The following is an 18,275-nucleotide window of genomic DNA, read 5'->3' on the forward strand; positions in this document are numbered from 1 at the left end:
GATGTCCCTAGAGAGCATCATAAACTTTGAAGATATGGTAAATCCACCCTACCCATAATGCATAGCATGGAAGACAGTACTACAGTACATTCATTATATACAATTAGTAGCTTTGAAAAGTGAGAAAATAATTATTATATTAATTCCGGATTAGGTTGTTCCCTATGTAGAGCTGATGAAGGGAAATATAGTGTAACAAAGATGTGTAGGTGCAGTACCTCAAACTGCTCCTAGATGTCCCTATTGAGCATCATGAACTTTGAAGAGATGGTAAATCCATCCTACCCATAATGCATTGCATGGAAGACAGTACCACAGTACATTCAGTACATAAAATTAGTATTTTTGAAATGTGACACAAAAATTAATATATTAATTGTGGATTAGATAGTGCTCTATGTGGAGCTGAAGAAGGGAAATTTATAGAAGATCTAAAATAGATGTTTAGGTGTAGTACTGCAAGCTGCGTCTAGACGTCCCTAGTGAGCATCATAAACTTTGACGGTATTGTAGATCTACTCTACCCATAATGCATTGCATGGAAGACAGTACTACAGTACATTCATTATATAAAATTAGTAGCTTTGAAGTGAGAGAAAATAATTATTATATTAATTTCGGATTAGGTCGTTCTCTATGTGGAGCTGATGAAGGGAAATATATAAAAGGCGTAACAAAGATGTGTAGGTGCAGTACCTCAAACTGCTCTTAGATGTCCCTAGTGAGCATCATAAACTTTAAAGATATGGTAAATCCACCCTATCCATAATACATTGCATGGAAGGCTGTACCAAAGTACTTTCAATATATACAATTAGGAGCTTTTAAATGTGACAATTTTTTTTAATATGAATTCCGGATTAGGTTGTAGTCTGTGGAGCCGATGAAGGGTAATTTACAGAATGTAGAACATAGATGCGTAGGTGCAGTACCGCAAGCTGTCCCTAGATGTCCCTAGTGAGCATCATGAACTTTGAAGAAATGGTAAATCCACCCTACCCATAATCCATTGTATGGAAAACAGTACCACAGTACATTCAATATATACAATTAGTAGTTTTAAAATGTGGCGAAAGAATTATGATATTAATTCCAGATTAGGTTGGGCTCTATGTGGAGCTCATTAAGGGAAATTCATTGAAGGTCTAACAAAGATGTGTAGGTGCAGTACCGCAAGCTGCTCCTAGATGTCCCTAGTGAGCATCATAAAGTTTGAAGATATGGTAAATTCACCCTACCCGTAATTAGGCCTGGGCGTAGTTCGCGAAGTAGCACTTCGCGAAGCTATGAAAAGTGAAGTTCGCACTACGCGAGCTACGCGTAGCACTTCGCGAACTGCGTAGTACCTTGTTCGCACTGTGCCAGATGTCGTTTTCAATGATTGCACAGTGCGGACAAGCAACCGGCACTGTGCAATCATTGAAAATGGCATCTTGCACAGTGCGAGCTGTAGTTTTCTGCTGCTCGAGTAGATTTTTACTCGAGCTTCAGCTTTCTCAACGCGAACTGGTAGTTTCTCATCGCGAGCAGTCGCGAGCATACGCGACCACTCGCAATGAGAAACCTGACCTCCTCGCGTTGGGAATCTCGCCAGGAGGTTTATTTTCCATGCTCGCGATCACCAACTTGCAGTTGCTGATCGCGAACAAGGAAAAAGTCTCGCCGGGATGTCATTTTGCTTGCTCGCGGTCGCCAACTTGACATTGAGGACCGCGAACAAGCAAAAAATGACCGCAGCACTACGCAACACTACGCTACGCGTGTTCGCACTGTGCTACGTGCAGTTCGCGTAGTGCGAAGTAGCGCGAACTTCGCAAACTACGCGAGCGTAGCGTAGTGCTTTGCCCAGGCTTACCCGTAATGCATTGCATGGAAGATAGTACCACAGCACATTCATTATATACAATTAGAAGCTTTGAAATATGACATAATAATTATTATATCAATTCTGGATTAGGTTGCACTCTATGTGGAGCTGATGAAAGGAAATTTATAGAAGGTCTAAAATATATGTGTATGACAGTACTGCAAGCTGCGCATAGAGGTCCCAAGTGAGCATCATAAACTTTGAAGATATGGTAAATCCACCCTACCCATAATGCATTGCATGGCAGAGAATACAACAGCACTTTCAATAAATACAACTAGTAGATTTGAAATGTGACAACTTTTTTTATATTAATTCCAGAATAGGTTGTACTCTGTGGAGGTGATGAAGAGAAATTTATAGAAGGTATAACATAGATGTGTAGGTGCAGTACCTCAAGCTGCCCCTAGATATCCCTAGTGAGCATCATAAACTTTGAAGATATGGTAAATCAACCCTACCCATAATGCATTGCATGGAAGACAGTACTAAAGTACATTCATTATATACAATTAATAGCTTTGAAATGTGACAAATGAATTATTATATTGATTCAGGATTAGATTGTTTTCTATGTGGAGCTGATGAAGGGAAATTTTTAAAATGTATAACAAAGATGTGTAGGTGCAGTACCTCAAACTGCTCCTGGATTAACCGTAGTGAGTATCATAAACATCATGTCCATAATGCATTGCATGGAAGGCAGTACCAAAAGTACTTTCAATATATACAATTAGGACATTTTTAATGTAAAATTTTTTTTTCATATATGATTTTTGGATTAGGTTGTACTCTATAGAGCTGATGAAAGAAAATTTGCAGAAGATAAAACATTGATGTGTAGGTGCAGTACTACAAACTTTCCCTAGATGTCCCTATTGAGCATCTTAAACTTTCAAGATATGGTAAATTCACTAGGCCTGGGCAGTAAATTCCGTTCCGTTCGTGGAATTTGCGGAATTTGGGTAATTTCGCGTTCCGCGGAGAACGCGAAATTGCCCAAAAATCTGCGTTCCGCGACTTCGCGAAATTTTTTGCTTGTTCGCGTTCTCAATATGCGTGTTCGCGAGATATTTCACCCCGAGCACGCAAACAGCGAACGCGAACAGGAAAAAAGTATCGCGAACAAGCAATTCCGCGTGTTCGCGGAATTTCTGCGTGTTCGCGGACATTTTTTACCGTTTCGCGGAGATTTGCGTAACGCGATTACGCAAATTCCGCCCACCCCTAAAATTCACCCTACCCATAATGCATTGCATGGAAGAGAGTACCACAGCACATTCAATATATACAATTAGTAGCTTTGAAATGTAACAACATAATTAATATATCAATTCTGGATAAGTTTGCACTTTATGTGGAACTGATAAAGGGAAATTTATAGAAGGTCTAAAATATTTGTGTATGTTCAGTACTGCAAGCTGCGCCTAGAGGTCCCTTAGTGAGCATCATAAACTTTGAAGATATGGTAAATCCACCCTAATCATAATGCATTGCATGGAAGATAGTACCACAATACATTCAGTATATACAATTAGCAGTTTTAAAGTGTGGCAAAAGAATTATGATATTAATTCCAGATTAAGTTGTTCTCTATATGGACCTGATGAAAGAACATTTATAAAAGGTGTAACAAAGATTTGTAGGTGCAGTACCTCAAACTGCTCCTAGATGTCCCTAGTGAGCATCATAAACTTTAAAGATATGGTAAATCCACCCTACCCATAATGCATTGCATGGAAGGCAGTACCACAGTTCATTCAATATATAAAATTAGTAGTTTTAAAATGTGGCAAAAGAATTATGATATTAATTCCAGATTAGGTTGTGCTCTATGGGGCGCTCATGAAGGGAAATTCATAGAAGGTCTATCAAAGATGTGTAGCTGCAGTATGACAAGCTGCTCCTAGATATCTCTAGTGAGCATCATAAACTTTCTAGATATGGCAAATTCATAATAACTATTGTGGTCTGCTGGGAGACACCCCAGGTGTCCAGGCGGAAGATCCAAGGCAAAAGCGGTAAATCCGACAGCAACTCCAGAAATTTACCCAAAATGGAGGAAATGGACACTGGAACCCCAGTGAACACCCCAGAAGGCATCCCCCTCACCGGATGCCCAGAACCCCAACCCCCCACCCCCTGGGGAGAGCAGCACAGGGGCAAGTAAGGACACACCTGCAGAAGCAGGTACCAGTGCTGGGAAGGATGGTGCCCCAAAGGCCTCAGGGCCAAAAACCCCCAGACCCAAGGCCCCAGGGCCAAAGACAGGTGCACCTGAACACCCCAAAGCTGCTGAACCAGGGACAGGAGGGAAGGGGGAGGTAGGGACCAGGTAAGGGACAGCCCCCGAACTCTTCAATGGGTACAACGTCACCCACCGGCACGCCCAGGTCATGCGGTGGGAGCTGACAGACAAGGCAGGGTCCAGACTAGACAAGCCCACGTTCTTTAGCAAGGTTCTCCAACCAGCAGGGGTCCCAGTGGCCGACGTCCTGAGCTGCCAGGCTTCGGCCTCAGGCATAATATTTCTCCTGAGCTTCGTCACCCAGGCTCTCTTCAGGAAGTACTGGGACTTCTTCCAGGCAAAGGAGAAAGAGGCACCTTACAGCAGGTTCACCCTGATGACAGGAGTGACGCTGGAGACCTCAGAGAAGAGGGTGACGGTCGAGATGACCAACCCACACATCCCAGACAAGGACATCGCGTCACTCCTCAGGAGGTACGGCACCATCCAGACGGGACCCACAAAGGTCAGGGATGCCGACGGAGTCTGGAATACGACCTGGCGAGCGACCATCGACCTCCACAAAGATCCTAAAGGGAGGGACGGGTTGAAACACCCACCTGCGACCTTCTACCTAGGCGCAGACGAAGGGAAGATCCGATACCCAGGACAACCTTTCACCTGCAGAAAGTGCGAAGGAGTGGGACACACCAGCAAAGACTGCCCAAAGATGTTTTGCAGGACCTGTAAGCAGTCTGGACATGAAACAGGCACGTGCAAAGGGATCAGAATCTGCAACCTCTGCAAAGGGGAGGGCCACTCCTACTACCGATGCCCCAAGCATGACCTGCCAAAGAGTTACGCAGCGGCCGCTGCATGGAACCCGGCCTGGAGACACACCAGACCAAGGGTCTCCCCAGCAGCCAACGCAAGACTGAACACCCTCCTGACAGAAGCCAGAAACGAGGCTGCAAAGACACCGGCAGCACCCAGGAAGGGAGACAAGGAAAGCCAAGCTCCAGTGAACCCGGTACCCTCAGGAGCAGGCACAAAGAACCCAGAGGACCCCAAGGCGAGACCAGCCACAGCGGAGGAATCAGCACCACCGACTGAGACGGCACCGCCCCAGGTGGTCCACCAACCCATGGAAGGCCCCAAGGTCGGAGCACCGCAAGGAACCCCACCAGAGGAAGGCCCAGCAGAAACAACCCCAGCGCCAGAACCAGAGGACAAGGAAGTGGAGACGGAGGGAGGAGACTCTGCAAAGGCAAAAGGGAAAGAAGAGAGGAAGAAGAAGAATAAGAAGAAGACGAAGGGGAAACCCGAAGACAGCAGCGGAGACGAGGACGACGGGCTCCAGGAGTCATGGAGCCAGGTTCGATCCCAGACGCTGCACCAAAAAGCCACTAAAGACAGGGAGGAGGCGAAGGAGCAGAGACGCACCAGCTCCAGAATCCAGATGGCGGCCTCGCATGGAACACCGCAACCCGGATCCAAACCGGAGACACTGGAGGAGGGGACAACACCGAAACCCCCCCCCAGCAAGTTAGCGCCCACAAAAGGAAGCTGCCAACCAGGGAGGACTTCCTGGTCAGAAAGAAGGTGAACACAGCAGGCACCATCGATGAAGAGGAGGACGACGCCGAAGCCGTCATCCTCGTGAGTGACATCGAAAGCAACAATGCAGAGATGGAAGAAGAGGAAGACAAGGAGTTAGTGGAGATCCAATCGGTCCTCCAAGAACTCCACCATCACCTCTCCATGGTGACACCACCACCGGAAACAGTCCAATGGACCCCGGAAGTAGGAACAAAAGTGTCCATTGAGAGCACCGAGCATGCCCCGGAGGAAAGGGGAGAGCAGAACCAACATGGGGTCCAGGACCCAAGTGAAGCACCCCAGGGCCTTCATCCCCAGTAGGTTCGAAACCAGATACTGACCGATAGCGCGGAGACAATGGCGATATCATTGTTCACCCTAAACGTTAGAAGCATGAAGGATCAGGTCAGGCGGGTCGGCACGTTGCGCTTCCTGGCCACCCAGAACCGAGATATCTGCTTTCTGCAGGAATGCGGGATTCCGTACGCCCAGTCGTACAGCCAGCTCGAACGGCAGTGGATGCACGGGCCATCTTTAAGGTCTGGAGGAAACAATTGCAAATCGTCTGGAGTGGCCATTCTAATCAGGGGAACGCATTTCACCGTGGACAAGGTCACCGAGCAGGTCAACGGCAGAGTGCTGGTCGTGGACGGCTCGTGGGCTGGTGAGCCCGTTAGGCTCATCAACGTCTATGCCCCCCCGGAGAAGAATGAGCGACTCGAGACGTTCAGGGTGCTCAGGATGCAACTCGTGACCTCCAGAACCATTCTGATGGGTGGTGATTTCAACTGCATAGTAGAGCTGGATGGACGCAGTGGGTCTGGCTCTGCAGGGATGGATGTGACGTCCAGGCTGTTGGTGGAGATGATAGGCGAGGCGTCCCTCCATGATGCCATCGGTGCATGGGACCGAACGCCAGGAATTTTTCCTGGAGTAGACCGGACGGATCCGTGCGTTCACGGATCGACTTCCTATTCACCTCCCCAACAGTAAAGCCTGGGCGAAGCTCCATGGTCGCCGTCCACTTCTCTGACCACAGAGCAGTCAGTTTCGAGGGGGAACTTACAGGGAAGTTCCCCGTCGGACCAGGATCGTGGAAACTGAACTGCTCTTTGTTGGAAAATGAGGAGTTCGTGGCGAACCTCAGAACCGCGTACATAGAGTGGAGGGACATGAAGGACCTCTTTCACTCTGCCAGCGAGTGGTGGGAATGGGTGAAGGACAGGTTCCGAAGCTTCTTCCAGGATGCAAGCAGAGCTCCTGCACGGGAAACAAAGAGGACGTTCAGGAAACTGCAGAGCAAACTGCAGCAACTGTACGAACTCGAGCTTGGGGGATGGGACGTGGGTGACGACTTGGAGGAAACCCGAAAAGAGCTCGCAGAGCACTTTAGGGTGGAATCCAAGAAAATCATCTTCCGGACCAAAACCGAGAACCTAGAGAAGGACGAGAAATGCAACTCGTTCTTCTTCAAGAAACTTCACTCGACCCACACACCGCTGGTTGAGCTTCGGGACTTGGAAGGCAACCTCCAAGGGGAGAAGGAGGAAGTCATGAAAGTCGTTACAGACGTTTATGGCGAACTCTACTCACCAAAGTAATCAGAGAGAGACCAGGCGGACAGTTTCCTAGGGGGGATCTCAAAGACACTGGGTCCGGAAGAGAGAGAGGGTCTGAAAGCGCCCTTCACCCTGGAAGAGCTGCACTTGGCCGCCACGACCTCCAAGAGAGGCAAGACGCCCGGAAACGACGGTCTCCCAGTGGAACTTTATGTCGAACTGTGGGATCTTATCAGACCGGACTTGCTAGACCTCTACGAGGAAGCGGTGGGCAAGGGTAGTATGCCTCAATCCCTGCATGAGGGTATGATAACACTCTTGTACAAGCAGAAGGGAGAGAGAGAAGACCTCAAGAACTGGAGGCCCATCTCTCTCCTCAATGTGGACTACAAGATTCTCGCAAAGGTGATGGCCAACCGCCTAAAGAAAGTGGTAGAGAAGATAGTCCACCCTGACCAGTCCTATGGGATACCGGAACGGTAGATCGCGGACAGTCTGGCCCTGGTCCGGGACATGATCGAGTACGTCAAGGGCCGCAAGGTCCCGACGGCCTTGGTCAGCCTGGATCAGGAAAAGGCGTTCGACCGCGTCTCCCATGAGTTCATAGACCGGACACTCAGAGCTCTGGGACTGGGTGACTTCTTCTGTGACGTGGTGAAAACAATGTATAGAGACATCTCCAGCACGGAATTGGTAAATGGCTGGAGAACCGATCCGTTCCCCGTCCTGTCGGGGGTGAGGCAGGGCTGCCCGCTCTCCCCCCTCCTCTTCATCTGTGTGATCGAACTCCTCGCCGAGTGCATTCGGCAGAACAGGAACATCAGAGGAGTGAAGGTACCAGGGAGCGGAGGACAAGGAGAAGTGAAGTGCTCCCTCTACATGGACGACGTCTCCGTATTCTGCGCAGACGGACCGTCTGTGAAGGAGAAGACTTGTATCGAGTTTGGGAAGGCGTCTGGAGCAAAGATCAACAGCGCCAAGTCAGAAACCCTGCTCTTCGGACACTGGACCCCGACCCGAGACCCACTGCCATTCCCCATTAAGCAGGACTTCATGAAGATCCTTGGAGTCTGGTTCGGCGGAGACGGTGCAGCGGAGAAGACCTGGGAGGAAAGACTAGCAAAGACTAGGCAGAAGCTGGGACTCTGGAGCCTCCGGAAGCTGACGATCAAAGGGAAGTCTTTGGTCCTGCGGAACGAGACCCTGCCAGTGCTCCAGTACGTCGCTCAAGTATGGCAAGTGCAGACCAGAACAGCTAAGGCCATCACGAGAATGATCTTCTACTTCATCTGGAACTCGAAGAAGGACAGAGTAAAGAGGGCGGTGATGTTCAAGACCCACGACAAGGGAGGCAAAGGAGTGCCAGACATCGCAACCATCCTGAAAGGGACCTTCATGTGCCACTGCGTAAGGAACACCCTGAGGTCCAAAGATGAGAGCCACGCCGGCTTTCTGATGGCACGCTTCTTCCTGCTGCCAATGTGGAGGCGCCTTGGATGGGCAGAGTGGGTGAGTGCCGTCCCGTACAACTGGGAGACCCCGTGGTTCTACAAGGAAGCGGAAAAGTTTGTGCGAGAGTATGACTGTGTGGCAGTTCGCCCCGTCATGTGGACTCCAAAACTTCTCCAACGCCTGATACGTGCAAGAGAGATCAGTGAGCCGATCGGCGCCCTCCCCTCAGCCACAGCAGACCACGTATGGGGAAATGTCGCATCCAAGCGCCTGACAAACCAACAAAAGGACATCGCTTGGATGGCCATACAAGGGGGACTTCCCGTGAGAGCCTTCATGCACGCAAGGGGGCTCAACCGATACAAGTCCTGCCCGAGAGGGTGTACCATGGACGAAACAACATACCATCTCTTCTGGGAGTGCACGTACGCGCAGGACCTGCTGAGGCCCTAGGCACGGAGCTTAGGGCCTGGATACCTACGACCTGCATCACTGCTGACTCTGTGATGTATGGACTGTTCCCAGGGACACATGCACTAGAAGACCTCCGGGGTTGCTGGAGGCTCCTGTGTTGTTTCAAAGATGTTCTCTTGTTTTCCAGAAACCGCCTGGTAGTAGGGAAAAAGAAAACATCGACCCTGGCATGCTGTAAGATGATCCACAGCCTCCTGCGAGACTACGCAGCACTGGACAGATCAGATGGAGACAGCGACGACGAAACCTGAGGACCCAAAGGGGTCCCTTTGTACCCTTGCATGGGGGGGCCCTGGAAGGCTCAGGCAACGACGGCGATGACAGCGGACCCAAAGGGGTCTCCAAACCCTCAAATGGGGGGGGGCCCTAGAGGGGCCACTAAACTGTTTTTCTTCTTTTCTTCCCTTCAATCCAGGAACCAGTCTGGCAACGGGAGATAGGAGAGGGAAGATGAAGACAGGTAGAGTAAATGTAAAAATGTACTGTATATATTTGACTAACGTGACCTTTTCCCTTCACAGGTTAAAGGTCAACGGGATAGCTTGCGCACTTGTTGCCAAGTTTGTTACCAATGACTGACGAGCAAAAAGGGTGTTGTGGAAGGTGACGATTGATGTATCTGAACCAGAAATGACGCCCTGACAAAGGAAAAAAATTTTTTTAAAAAAATAATGCATTGCATGAAAGACAGTACCACAGCACATTCAATATATACAGTTGGTAGCTTTTAAATGTGACAAAAGAATTATTATAATAATTCTGGATTAAATTGCCCTCTATGTGGAGCTGATGAAGGGAAATTTATAGAAGGTCTAAAATAAATGTGTATGTGCAGTACTGCAAGCCTCGCCAAGAGGTCCCTAGTGAGGATTATAAACTTTGAAGATATGGTAAATCCACCCTACCTATAATGCACTGCATTGAAGATAGTACCACAGTACATTCAGTACATACTAATAGTATCTTTGAAATGTGACACAAGAATTATTATATTAATTGCGGATTAGGTAGTACTCTATGTGGAGCTGATGAAGGGAAATTTATAGGTGGTCTAACAAAGATGTGTAGGTGCAGTACCGCAAGCTGCTCCTAGATGTACCTAGTGAGCATCATAAACTTTCAAGATATGGTAAATTCCCTCCACCGATAATGCATTGCATGGAAGACAGTACTACAGCACATTCAATATATACAATTAGTAGTTTTAAAATGTGGCAATAGAATTATGATATTAATTCCAGATTAGGTTGTGCTCTATATGGAGCTCATGAAGGGAAATTCATAGAGGGTCTAACAAAGATGTGTAGGTGCAGTACCGCAAGCTGCTCCTAGATGTCCCTAGTGAGCATCATAAACTTTCAAGATATGGTACAACCACCCTACCCATAAGTCATTGCATATAAGACAGTACCACAGTACATTAAATATATACAATTAGTAGTTTTAAAATGTGACAAAAGAAGTATGGGGCATATCAGCAACAACCGGCGATAATTATCGCTAAGCGCACTTAGCGCTAGGATAATTATCGCCAGCTAGCGTGGATTTGTATCGCTGAGATAGCGTGCTATTAGCAACACTTATCTCAAAAGCGATAAAAATCCTCACGCTAACTTCCTAACGTGAGTTTATCGCTGGAAACCCAGCGATAATCTCACGCAATGTGGCGTTAGCTTGATGATAGGGACTCACAAACTTAGCCATGATATCCACCTTCCATAGGATATCATGGCTAAGTCAGTCCTGAAGCAGGCGTAAGGAAAGCAGCGATAACAGGTCTTATCACTACTTTTCTTTCCACTATGCTTCATAGCGTGGGGCTTGATGATAGGAGAAATGTCGCTTAGCGACATTTCTCCTGTCATGTCAGGTCAGGAACGCCCACTTTGCATCTCATTAGAGATGCAAAGCTGGGCGTTGGGAATTCCTATGCTAACGCAAGTTTTCACGCGTCAGCGTGAGCTTCCTAATTAGGCGATAAAATTATCGCCGCTTTTCGGCCGAAAACGGCCGCAAAAGCGGCGATAGTTCTATCGACTCGCCTTGCTGGTATACCCTATAATATTAATTCCAGATTAGGTTGTGCTCTATGTGGAGCTCATGAAGGAAATTCATAGAAGGTCTAACAAAGATGTGTAGGTGCTGTACCGCAAGCAGCTCCTAGATGTCCCTAGTGAGCATCATAAACTTTCAAGATATGGGAAATTCACCCTACCCATAATGCATTGCATTGAAGATAGTACCACAGCACATTCAATATATATACAATTAGTAGCTTTAAAATGTGACAAAATAATTATTATATCAATTCTGGATTAGGTTGCACTCTATGTGGAGCTGATGAAGGGGAATTTATAGAAGGTCTAACATATATGTGTATGTGCAGTACTGCAAGCTTCGCCTAGAGGTCCCAAGTGAGCATCATAAACTTTGAAGATATGGTAAATCCACCCTACACATAATGCATTTCATGGAACACAGTACCACAGTACATTCAGTATATACAATTAGTAGTTTTAAAATGTGGCAAAAAAATTATGGGGCATATTATCAAGCCAGGTGATAAAATTATTGCCGCTTTAGCGGCAGTAAACTGCCGCTAAAACGGCGATAATGGGCTTGATAATATGCTCTATGGAATTCCAATTGAAGCCCATGTTAGATGTGAAGGACATCTAACATGGGCTTCAATTGGAATTACATAGAGCATATTATCAAGCCCATTATCGCCGTTTTAGCGGCAGTTTTCTGCCGCTAAAGCGGCGATAATTTTATCGCCTGGCTTGATAATATGCCCCATAGATATTAATTCCTGATTACGTTGTTTTCTATGTGGAGCTGATGAAAGGAAAAATATTAAAGGTATAACAAACATGTATAGGTGCAGTACCTCAAACTGCTCCAGGATGTCCCTAATGAGCATCATAAACTTTAAAGATATGGTAAATCCACCCTACCCATAATGCACTGCATGGAACACAGAACCTCAGTACATTCAGTACATACAATTGGTATCTTTGAAATGTGACAGAAGAATTTCTTATATTAATTGCGGATTAGGTAGTACTCTATGTGGAGCTGATGAAGGGAAATTTATAGAAGGTCTAACAAAGATGTATAGGTGCAGTACCGCAAGCTGCTCCTAGATGTCCCTAGTGAGCATCATAAACTTTGAAAATATGGTAAATCCACACTACCCATAATGCATTGCATGGAAGACAGTACTACACTACATTCATTATATACAATTAGTTGCTTTGAAATGTGTCAAAAGAATTATTATATTAATTCTGGATTAGGTTGTTCTCTATGTGGAGCTGATGAAGGGAAATTTATAAAAGGTATAACAAAGATGTGTAGGTGCAGTACCTCAAACTGCTCCTAGATGTCCCTAGTGAGCTTCATAAACTTTCAAGATATGGTAAATCCACCCTACGCATAATAGCATTGCATGGAAGGCAGTACCAAAAATATCGAATGGACATAATATCGAGTCTAAAATACAGAATGGACATAATATCGAATAGACATAATATAGTCTTTAAAAATATCGAATTGCAGGTAAGTAATAACGAATGTCATAATATAGGCATGAAAAAATGTCGAATATTTATTAATATCGATTTTTTTAAAGTGTTTTGCATGGTAGTACATGTGTTAAAAGTGTATATTATTTTTTGTAATGTATGTTTAATTTTTTTAAAGTAATGAATTTTATGTTATTACATTTTTGCGTAATTTAATTCCGTAGCGGGTTGTGGGTTTATAGGGGAATAGGGTGGGAAGTAATTTAATAATAATTAAGTAAATATTTATTTTTATTTTTTGGTATAGATAATTAATTTACTGTTAATTAATTATTAATTTGCATTTTCGATTATTTATCAATTTTTGGTATTTAAAATTAATTGGTTGTTGATTAATTATTAATTGGTAATTAATTTGTATTAATTGGTAATTAATTTTTATTAATTGTTTAATTGATAATTATGTTAATTATTTTAATTTATTATTTTTAGTGGGTTGTGGGTTTATAGGGGAATATGGTGAGAAGTAATTTAATTGTAAATAATTAATTATTGAAATTAATTTTATATATTGATAATTAATTTACTTTTAATTAATTATTAATTGGTATTATTTGTATTTAATCATTTGTGGTATTGAAAATTAATTGTGTGTTAATTAATTATTAACAGGCAATTAATTAAATAAACAATATTTATTGGTATTTATAATTATTTGATTATTAAATATTTTGTGATTGGTAATTAATTTTAATAATTTTTGTATTGGTATTAATAATTAAATGATTTTAATAAAAATATTAGATTTTTATTTTCCCTACTACTGCACTCTTTGGAGTGGGAATAGTAATTCTTACCCCTACGTTATCCAACGCTTTCCCTATTGTTGCACTCACTGGAGTGGGAATAGTACATTTTACCCTCCCGCTATCCAACGCTTTCCCTACTGTTGCACTCTTTGGAGTGGGAATAGTAATTTTTACCCATACGCTATCCAACGCTTTCCCTATTGTTGCACTCACTTGAGTGGGAATAGTAAATTTTACCCTCCCGCTATCCAACGCTTTCCCTACTGTTGCACTCTTTGGAGTGGGAATAGTAATTTTTACCCATACGCTATCCAACGCATTCCCTATTGTTGCACTCTTTGGAGTGGGTATAGTAATTTTTTCCCCTACGCTATCTGACGCTTTCCCTATTGTTGCACTCACTGGAGTGGGAATAGTAAATTTTACTCTCCCGCAATCCAACGCTTTCCCTACTGTTGCATTCTTTGGAATGGGAATAGTAGTTTTTACCCATACGCTATACAACGCTTTCCCTATTGTTGCACTCACTGGAGTGGGAATAGTAAATTTTACCCTCCCGCTATCCAACACTTTCCCTACTGTTGCACTCTTTGGAGTGGGAATAGTGATTTTTACCCATACACTATCCAACGTTTTCCCTATTGTTGCACTCACTCGAGTGGGAATAGTAAATTTTACCCTCCCGCTATCCAACGCTTTCCCTACTGTTGCACTCTTTGGAGTGGGAATAGTAATTTTTACCCCTACGCTATCCAACGTTTTCCCTACTGTTGCACTCTTTGGAGTGGGTATAGTAATTTTTACCCCTACGCTATCTGACGCTTTCCCTATTGTTGCACTCACTGGAGTGGGAATAGTAAATTTTACCCTCCCGCTATTCAACGCTTTCCCTACTGTTGCACTCTTTGGAGTGGGAATAGTAATTTTTACCCCTACGCTATCCAACCTTTTCCCTACTGTTGCACTCTTTGGAGTGGGTATAGTAATTTTTACCCCTACGCTATCTGACGCTTCCCTATTGTTGCACTCACTGGAGTGGGAATAGTAAATTTTACCCTCCCGCTATCCAACGCTTTCCCGACTGTTGCACTCTTTGGAATGGGAATAGTAATTTTTACCCCTACGCTATCTGACGCTTTCCCTACTGTTGCACTCACGGGAGTGTTAATGGTACATTTTACCCAGCCGCTATCCTACGGTAAAAATATTGATTATTTTGTATTAATATTACGTATATATATATATATCTATTAAAAATAAAAATGTAAGTTTATTTTTTTGAAGTTACATTAATTATTTATTATTTTTAAGGTTATTTAAGTATTTTTAAATATGTTTTAGTTAATTATATTTATTATTTAATTACTTTTACATTACTTTTAATACATTTAAAAAAATTCGATATTTTGACTGACTATATTTTTTACAACAATATTTTGGACTCGATATTTTTGTACTTACATGTTTGTAGATAGGAAGTCGATATTTTTTTAGTCGATATTTTGGCACCGATATTTTTGTAGGTCTATATTTTGGTAGTCGATATTATGTCAGTGATCCAGTACCAAAGTACTTTCAATATATACTATTAGGAGCTTTTAAATTAGACAATTTTTTTAAATATGAATTCCGGATTAGGTTGTACTCTGTGGAGCTGATGAAGGGAAATTTATAGAATGTATAACATAAATGCATAGGTGCAGTACCACAAGCTGCCCCTAGATGTCCCTAGTGAGCATCATAAACTTTGAAGAAATGGTAAATCCACCCTACCCATAATGCATTGCATGGAAAACAGTACCACAGTAGTTTCAGTACATAAAATTAGTATCTTTGAAATGTAACACAAGAATTAACATATTAACCCCTTCGCTTCCAGGCTTTTTCCCCCTCCTGTGCCAGGCCTTTTTTTGGCTATTTGGGGTAATGCGTGCTTAGGGCCCCTGTAACTTTTTGACCGCATTAGGTAGGCACGCCAAATTTGCGTCCTTTTCTTCCAACATCATGGGGATTCTAAAGGTACTCAGGGTTTGTGGATGCCCCTGGAGGGGTCACAGAAAAGAGCCAAAATACAGCAAAATTTTGTTTTTTTTTGGAAAAATTTGAAAAACGGGCTGCAAATGAAAGCATCTGCGTTTTTCCCTGCAAATGTTATCAAAAAAGGGTTTGTGGGGTTGAAATCACCATTTCCCCAGCTTTTCGGGGATACCTGACTTTTGTCAGAAACCCAACATTTTTTACACATTTTTGGCATTTTTCTGGGACATATCCTATTTTTGCTATTTTTTGTGCTTTTGACCTCCTTCCAGTTAATGGCAGAAATGGGTACAAAAGCAATAATGGATCCTGGAAAGCTATACATTTTCGAAAAGAAAACAACATTCTGAATTCAGCAAGGGGTCATTTGTGTGGATCCATCAAGGTTTTTTTGTAGAAACAAACAGTTAAATGTAGGATAAATTGAAAATTAGTTGAAAAAAACAGCCTTTTGTGTCAACGTTTTCACCTGAAACTTCTTCTAATTATGACAGCTCTTTGAAAGCAATATACCGTTGCATCCGCTGGACATTACTGGTTGTGGGGATATATAGGACTTGTATGTTCACTAAGAACCCGACGAACCCAGAGCCAACTTGCAATGGTTTTTTATTATGTACCGGGTATATAGTAATTATTCTGTAAAAAAGTGTACATGGAAAAATCGGTATGAAAGACACCTATGTATTTCTGTAATGGGGACAAAATATAGAGTTTAGAAACAGTAGATATTTGCACATTTCTGAAATTGGGAATACTCATACTAGCATGAGAATTATCAGTCATTTTTTAGAATGACTTCTTTTTTACACAATATCTTTCATTTGGAAAGCAGAAATGCATCGAAAGTCAATAGATAATAACAGTTCCTTTACAAATCTGAATTACCCTAAGTCTCCCGATAAAAATGGTACCTCACTTGTGTGGGTAGGCATAGTGCCCATGACAGGAAACGGCGCAAAACGGAACGTGGTCACAACTCAATATCGCAGTGAAAATGTACCCTTTTTTCAAAGTGCCTAGCTCTAGTTTTTGAACCCTAGCTCTGCGGGCACCTTGGGAAACCTAGCAAACCTATACATTTTTGAAAACTAGACACCAAGGGGAATCCAGGATGGGGTGACTTGACTGCCTCCCACCAGGGTCTGTTACCCAGAATCCCTTGCAAACCTAAAAAATTGTCCCAAAAAAACACATTTTCCCCACATTTCTGTCGTGGAAAGTTCCGGAATCTGTGTGGATCCACAGATTTCCACCCACCCCGCGTTCCCCAAAGTCTTACGAGAAAAACGGTTCCTCACTTGTGTGGGTCGGCCTAGTGCCCGCGACTGGAAGCGGCGCAAAACGCAACGTGGTCACACCTCAATTTCGCAGTGAAAAATGACCCTTTTTTGGAAAAATGACTAGCTGTAGTTTTTGAACCCTAGCTCTGCGGGCACCTTGGGAAACCTAGCAAACCTATACATGTTTGAAAACTAGACACCCAGGGGAATCCAGGATGGGGTGATTTGACTGCCTCCCACCAGGGTCTGTTACCCAGAATTCCTTGTAAACCTAAAAAATTGTCAAAAAAAACACATTTTCCCCACATTTCTGTCCTGGAAAGTTCCGGAATCTGCGTGGGTCCACAAATTTCCACCCACCCCGCGTTCCCCAAAGTCTTACGAGAAAAATGGTACCTCACTTGTGTGGGTCGGCCTAGTGCCCGCGACAGGAAACAGCGCAAAACGCAACCTGGTCACACCTCAATTTCGCAGTGAAAAATGACCCTTTTTCGGCAAAATGACTAGCTGTAGTTTTTGAACCCTAGCTCTGCGGGCACCTTGGGAAACCTAGCAAACCTATACATTTTTGAAAACTAGACACCCAGGGGAATCCAGGATGGGGTGACTTGACTGCCTCCCACCAGGGTCTGTTACCCAGAATCCCTTGCAAACCTAAACAATTGTCAAAAAAAACACATTTTCCCCACATTTCTGTCGTGGAAAGTTCCGGAATCTGTGTGGATCCACAGATTTCCACCCACCCCGCGTTCCCCAAAGTCTTACGAGAAAAACGGTACCTCACTTGTGTGGGTCGGCCTAGTGCCCGCGACTGGAAGCGGCGCAAAACGCAACATGGTCACACCTCAATTTCGCAGTGAAAAATGACCCTTTTTTGGAAAAATGACTAGCTGTAGTTTTTGAACCCTAGCTCTGCGGGAACCTTGGGAAACCTAGCAAACCTATACATTTTTGAAAACTAGACACCCAGGGGAATCCAGGATGGGGTGACTTGACTGCCTCCCACCAGGGTCTGTTACCCAGAATTCCTTGCAAACCTAAAAAATTGTCAAAAAAAACACATTTTCCCCACATTTCTGTACTGGAAAGTTCCGGAATCTGCGTGGGTCCACAAATTTCCACCCACCCCGCGTTCCACAAAGTCTTACGAGAAAAATGGTACCTCACTTGTGTGGGTCGGCCTAGTGCCCGCGACAGGAAACAGCGCAAAACGCAACCTGGTCACACCTCAATTTCGCAGTGAAAAATGACCCTTTTTCGGCAAAATGACTAGCTGTAGTTTTTGAACCCTAGCTCTGCGGGCACCTTGGGAAACCTAGCAAACCTATACATTTTTGAAAACTAGACACCCAGGGGAATCCAGGATGGGGTGACTTGACTGCCTCCCACCAGGGTCTGTTACCCAGAATCCCTTGCAAACCTAAACAATTGTCAAAAAAAA

Source organism: Triturus cristatus, chromosome 2_1, assembly GCF_964204655.1.
Source record: "Triturus cristatus chromosome 2_1, aTriCri1.1, whole genome shotgun sequence".
In the NCBI taxonomy this organism is placed as follows: domain Eukaryota; kingdom Metazoa; phylum Chordata; class Amphibia; order Caudata; family Salamandridae; genus Triturus; species Triturus cristatus.